This window comes from Gossypium arboreum, chromosome 4, assembly GCF_025698485.1.
Source record: "Gossypium arboreum isolate Shixiya-1 chromosome 4, ASM2569848v2, whole genome shotgun sequence".
In the NCBI taxonomy this organism is placed as follows: Eukaryota; Viridiplantae; Streptophyta; class Magnoliopsida; order Malvales; family Malvaceae; genus Gossypium; species Gossypium arboreum.
The window spans coordinates 57829333-57836789 of NC_069073.1; the positions used below are offsets into that span (position 1 = coordinate 57829333).

At 42.0% G+C, this 7457-nt stretch overlaps 1 long non-coding RNA gene across 1 annotated transcript; it reads right to left on the minus strand.

Moving 5' to 3' along the window:
* Positions 1 to 5671: 5671 nt before the first annotated feature.
* On the minus strand, positions 5672 to 6778 carry LOC128291509 (uncharacterized). The gene is made up of 2 exons (XR_008281319.1): positions 6691 to 6778; positions 5672 to 5965 (listed from the first exon to the last, which is right to left on the minus strand). It is a non-coding gene; the product is annotated as an uncharacterized LOC128291509 (long non-coding RNA).
* Positions 6779 to 7457: the final 679 nt, after the last annotated feature.

Genomic DNA, 7457 nt, shown 5'->3' on the forward strand with positions numbered 1-7457 from the left:
GTTAGGGGAAATTTGACATGCAAATCCTTATTTTTGCATGCATTATCAACTAGTCATCCCACATTTCCCCATCATACTTTCAATGTTTACTACTAGGCCCTTTCTAGTGAAATTCACATTTATAACTCTAAATCGAAACATCAAAATGTCACACATGAATTAACACATATTATAGGCATCAAAATAAATTATAAATTATTTTTATGCCTCGGTTTTGTGGTCCCGAAACCACATCCCGACTAGGGTAAATTTTGGGATGTCACAACTCTCCCCACTTAAGAAATTTTAGTCCCGAAAATCTTACCGTAAATAGGCTCGGTATCGCTCTTTCATAGAGTCCTCAAGTTCCCAAGTGGCTTCTTCAATTCGTGTTTATGCCATAACACCTTCACTAACGGGATTTTCTTATTGCGTAACTCTTTTACTTCACGCATCATAATGCGAACCGGTTCCTCTTCATAGCTCAAATTAGGCTGAATCTCAATCTCGGATGGAGCAATTACGTGCGATAGATCAGACCTATATCGTCAAGCATCGAGACATGAAAACGTTGTGAATCCTTTCGAGCTCGGGGGCAAAATTAATCGATATCGTTGGCCCAACTCGTTCGGATACTTCATATGGCCCGATAAACCTCGGACTCAATTTGCCCTTACGACCAAATCTAAGCACCTTCTTCCAAGGTGAAACTTTGAGAAAGACCTTGTCTCCAACGATATTCAATATCTTTTCTTTTCAAATCCGCATCGACTTTTGGCGATCCGGCGACTTTCAAACTTTCACGAATTACTCGAACTTTTGCTCGGCATCCTTAACCAAATCAACCGAAGAATTTACCTTCACTAAGTTCAGTCCAGAATAATGGGGTGCGGCATTTACGACCGTATAAAGCCTCGTAAGGCGCCATCTTAATGCTTGATTGAAAGCTATTGTTGTGGCGAATTCAATCAAAGGTAAATACCGTTCCCATGAACCACTAAACTCAAGGATGCAACATCTCAACATATCCTCGAGTATTTGAATTATCCGTTCGGATTGACCATCGGTTTGGGGATGAAAAGCGGTGCTAAAATGCAGCTTGGTACCCAAAGCATCTTGCAATTTCTTCCAAAATCGCGACGTAAATCTTGGGTCTCTATCCGACCACGATAGAAATAGGCACCCGTGTAATCTCACAATCGAGAAACGTACAATTCCGCTAATTTGTCCATTGAAAAATCCGTGCGTGCGGGGATAAAGTGAGCCGACTTAGTTAGTCTATCGACAACGACCCAAATCGCATCCTTCTTACTCACGACAATGGCGGTCCGGATACAAAGTCCATTGTGACTCGATCCCATTTCCATTCGGGTATCATGATCGGTGAAGTAATCCGATGGCACTTGATGTTCCGCTTTCACTTGTTGACATATCGGACACCTTGAAACAAATTCGAAATGTCTCGTTTCATCGGGCCACCAAAATTGGCGTTTGGTCATTGTACATTTTAGTACTACCCGGGTGGATTGACGTTCGACTACAATGGGCTTCATTTAGAATTATCGAAATAAGTTCCGAATTCTTTGGAACACACAGACGACTTCTAAACCTTAAACAATCGTCATCATCAATTTGAAACTCGATTCCTTGCTCGAACACACTCACCCGTTTTGCAAGCAACTCCTCATCAACTTTACGAGCTTCCCGAATTTGATGAGCCAACAATGGTTTGGCCTTCAATTCGGCTACTAACACATTGTCGGGTAGAATAGACAAGTGTACATTCATCGCTCGTAAAAGCAAGCGGTGATTTCCGACTTAAGGCATCCGCAACCACATTGGCCTTTCGGGTGATAATCAATAACGAGTTCATAATCTTTTAACAACTCGAGCCATCGTCTTTGTCGCAGATTTAAGTCTCTTTGAGTCATCAAATATTTGAGACTTTTGTGATCCGAATACACATGGCACTTCTCACCAAATAAGTAATGTCGCCATATCTTTAAAGCGAATACGATGGCGACCAATTCGAGATCATGGGTCGGATAATTTTTCTCATGTGGCTTTAATTGTCTCGGCGCATAGGCCACAACTCGCCCTTCTTGCATCAATCGCAACCCAACCCAAGTAGGGATGCGTCACTATAAATGACAAACTCTTTGCCCGATTCGGGTTGCACTAGAATTGGGGCTTCAGTCAAATAAGCTTTCAGTTGATCGAAACTTTTCTGACATTTCTCCGTCCATTCAAACTTAACATCCTTTTGGAGTAGCTTTGTCATTGGCGTGGCTATTGTCGAGAAACCTTTTACAAATCGTCGGTAATAACCGGCAAGCCCCAAAAAGCTCCTAACTTCGGTAACATTCCTTGGTGGTTTCCAATCGACTATGGCCAGAATTTTGTTCGGGTCCACCCTGACACCCGATGCGGACACCACGTGCCCCAAAAAGCTAACCTCTTTCAACCAAAATTCACATTTACTGAACTTTGCGTATAACTGCTTATCTCGTAAGATTTGCAACACTAGCCTCAGGTGTTCAGCATGCTCAGTTTCATCTCTCGAATAGACCAGAATGTCATCGATAAATACAACTACGAACCGATCCAAGTATGGCCTGAAAATTCTATTCATTAAATCCATAAACACCGCAGGGGCATTAGTGAGCCCAAACGGCATCACCAAGAATTCGTAGTGACCATACCTCGTTCTAAAAGCGGTTTTGGGTATGTCCGATTCTCGGACCCTCAACTGATAGTACCCCGACCTCAAATCTATCTTTGAAAACACCGAGGCTCCCTTTAATTGATCAAACAAATCGTCAATTCGTGGCAATGGATATTTATTCTTTATCGTCACTTTATTGAGTTGACGATAGTCGATGCACAACCTCATGGTTCCGTCCTTCTTCTTCACAAACAATACAAAGCGCCCCATGGAGAAAAACTTCGGTCGGCGAAACCTCTATCCGTCGGTTCTTGCAATTGAACCTTCAATTCCTTTAATTCCGTTAATGCCATACGATCGGGGCTATTGAAATCGGCGTAGTACGGTACAACCGATGCGAATTCCACTTCTCGAACCGGTGGCAATCCGGTAACTCCTCGGGAAAAACATCTGAATACTCACAAACCACTGGTACCGATTCGAGTTTCCTTTCCGTCTCTTTACTTCCAAACACATACGCAAGGTATGTTTCACACCCTTTTCACGTACCTCCGGCGGTCATAGAAGATATTATCGCTGGCGCTCCTTTTAAATCGATGAGACTCGACTCGGACTACCTCATTATTTGTACTCCTCAAATCAATGGTTTTCCTTTTGCGATCCACCATTGCATCATGTACGGTCACCAATCCATACCAAGAATAACATCAATTCATTAAATGGTAAAAGCATCGGATCGGTAGGAAAACAGATTCTCGAATTATTAGGGGCATCTCTTGCACACTTTATCAACGATGCGTATTGACCCAAAGGGTTTGACACTCGAATTACGAACTCGATGAGACTCAACGGTGAGAGTCTTCTTGGATGCTAAAGTTTCACATACATATGAATGAGTAGAGCCGGGTCAATCAATGCAATCACACTAGTATCAAAGAGAGTAAAAGTACCAGTGATAACGTCGGGGAGGATGCCTCCTCTCGTGCGCGGATGGCATATGCTCTAGCAGGAGCTCGGGTCTCGGATCGAACAGCCGTGTCGGTGGCTCCCCTCGATTACCGCCCTACCTCCTGAAACCCTCGGGGTCTACCTCTAGTGTCGCCCCACTAGATCTCGCACCTTGCATCTTATTCTTCTCATCTAGCTCGTGCAATCCCTAATGAAGTGGTCCTTGAACCGCATCCATAACAGCCCTATTAAGACTTACCCCAACATTCACCTAGGTGTCGTCTTCCACATTGGGGGCATTCAGTCTCTCTTGACGATTATTGCCCACACTAGCTACTGAAGTAGCTCGGAGTCCGTCGATGGTCGGGTTCTAATGGAAATTCCCGATCGTCCTCGACTTCTTGGTGTCCTCCTGAACCTCTTTATAGCCGAGAACGGAGCTTTACTCGTCGATCTTTTACGGTAATCTCTTGCTTCAAATTCAGCCTTCTTCTTCTCCTTCCCAAGTTCTTCCGCCTTGCGTGCTCGTTCGACTAGTGTCACGAACTCCTTTATCTCCAAAATTCCCACTAGTAACTTTAACTCTTCATTCAATCCTTCTTCAAATCTTTTGCACATCGCAACCTCATCAGCCACACACTCCCGAGCATACCGACTAAGTCTTACGAACTCATGTTCGTATTCGAGATCTGATCATCCGGCCTTGCTTGAGTTCCAAGAATTCCTTACGCTTCGATCGATGAACCGTTGACTAATGTATTTCTTTCGAAATTGGATTGGAAGAAATCCCAAGTAACTCGTTCATTTGGGACTATGGAAATTAAAGTCCTCCACCAATAGTAAGTGAGTCTCGCAACAAGGATATAGCACACTTAAGACATTCGTCGGTGTGCATGACGATTCATCTAACACTCTAATGGTGTTATCGAGCGAACTTCGGCCTTTTCGGCATCATCGGTAACTATGGCCTTGAACTCCTCGGCCCCATGCTTCCTAATCAAGTCCACAGGTGGTTTACTCAGCCTCACGGGATCGATGAATCGGAGGCATTGCGGGCTCTTGGGGTGGAGTGTTTAAATTCGGGAATGGTTGGACAGTAGGGTTGGTTCGGGCATATTATGCGACCCACTCATTCATCATAGTGAAGAAGGCTTGTTTCGCCCTTCATTTTGATTATTCGCGGATGACCGAGGCTCAACAGGCGGTGTCCCTTGCGCAGGAGCAGCCGCTACACTTTCAACGTCATCCGCCAAGGGTCTCTCTACCGGGTTCCATCGCTAATTAAAACAAAAATTTCAACCGTCAAGTCATCACATTATTAAGCACTATCAATTTGGCATGTATAGCTAGACTCACACGCGCTATGGTAGTCCTAGAACCGACTAAACCATAGCTCTGATACCAATAAAATTGTAACACCCTAACTCGTGACCGGCGCCGGTGTCGGACACGAGGGGTTAACGAGACAAATCCTCTTAAAGTACCGACCAATTTGGCATTTCTGGACAGGCTGGAAAACTGCGTCACCGTCGCCTTAAAATCATATCTCGAGTTCCAAAACTCGGAAACTGGTTTCGTAAATTTTCCCTGAATTTAGACTCATATATCCATCCATGGATTTATTTTTAGAATTTTTGGTTGGGCCGATTGGTACAGTTTATTAGTTAAAGTCACCCATGTTACAGGGATCGACTGCTCTGACCTCCGCGCGTTACAACTTGAATATCTTTCTGTACAGGGCTTTAATACTGGTGCCGTTTGTTTCTAATGAAACTAGACTCAAAATGGAATCTGTACATATAAGGCATGACTCCTAATTCTTTCTGGATAATTTATGGTAAATTTTCAAAGTCACGACAGGGGACCCAGAAATCGTTCTGGCCCTGTCTCACGAGAACTTTAATATCTCCCAGTATACTGCTCATATGGTCGTTTCGTTTCGTCCATATAAAATAGATTCATCAAGGATCAGTTCCATAATTTACTCACTATTTAATTCTACTTATACTATTTTTAGTGATTTTTCAATCTCATCTCACTGCTGCTGTCCGCAACAGTTACTGCAGTAGACTATGCCAATTTCATGAATTTTTCCTTGGCCTTAATCATCCATCATACATGACACAAATTATGGCCACCTTAACAAAATTTGAGTTTCTAAGACTCGTGGCTATAGGTTCTAGCATCCCACTCGACGACCACATAGGCCATTTTCACATGGCTTAAAGTTTACAATCCCACAAATCGACAAAATATAATAGCCTATACATGCCAAATGTTCTTCAACAACAAAAAAGTAATACCACAAGATTTCAGCCGGTGTGATGACTTCAACGACGGTTCCGAGCACACAACAGTACGAGTCCCAGTGACCTAAAATGGGTGACAAGAAAACACTGAGTGAGTTTACAACTCAGTAAGTCATAAGCATTCGTCAATCCACTGATAAAATTACTACTACATGTACAACAAATGAAACTAGGTACTCGTCCATATCGAATCCATACCATAATACCTCGAACCTTTCGGTCCAATCTCGTACCAATTCATACATCCACATTTCATATTCTACACAACAAGATAATCGAAGCATTTTTTTACACATTAACTCATTTTCCAGCACAACCATACAATTTCAATCATCACATAGATTTAAGGCTTACCAATTCAACCCCAAGCATGGACGTATTTTCTATTCATCATGAGCTCGAGGTACTTACCCGATCCGCTGTCCGTGATCAACTCGATAATATCGCACACTCAGTGCCAATAGTGATGCAAAAGCATATAATAAGTCCGCACACTTAGTGCTATATAATCAGCTCGCACACATAGTGCTATATAATCAAATTCGCACACTTAGTGCTGTACAAATTTTAAATCCGCACACTTAGTGCCAATCTTGTCACCGTGTCCATTTATACCCGCACACTTAGTGCCAAGACCAATACGTTATGCATTTTACTACCTTTATACATTCAACAATGGCATCATTCCATACACATACATTTCCACTTACACATCAATTCATTAAACACAATTGCATATATATATTATGATCATTTAAATCAATGCCAAATATATGCTTTATGACTTACCTTATATTGGATGAAACGATTTCCAATCGACTACTCGATTATCTTTCCTTTGCCTTTGCTTGATTCTCCACCTCTAGCTTCTTGGGCTAAATTTAACAAATAAATTGGTTTTATCATTTGAGCATCGGAAGAGGAATTCAAGATGCCTAGCCAATATATAAATATCTACTCATTAGGCATCAAAGTCGCATATGTACAAAATCATGAATCGAACTCAACACCTTAGTTAGTATTCCTCTTAGCCGAATTTTCTAAGCCAAGAATAGGCATCAATATGCTTGCCTCTAACCGAATGCATGCACACCAATTTCCCCTCATGTGGCCGAATATGCATGCCCATGTTGAGGCCGATTATGCACTTAATACCACACAAAAACAGCATGCATTTTACTAACTAACGCATTACATATTGTAGCTCAATACACATCTCTCATGTACTACATAACCGAAAACATCATCCCAAGCAAATATATACCTTGAAATAGTATATATGTCATACCAATTCATCATGTGCAAACACATATTCAAAGCTCAAATCTTACCTACCATGCAACATGCATGAATCATACTTATGGATATACCATGACCGAATACATCACAACACCATCATTTTGGTCATGATTAAGCAAAGAACTTAATGTCTCACTCAAAAATACTAAAAAGAAAGTCCAAGAGCCATCAATCCCCCATCACATACACCATTAACAAGCTTCATATTTAACATGCAATGGCATTAACACAAAATCCACCTTGGCTAAATACCATTT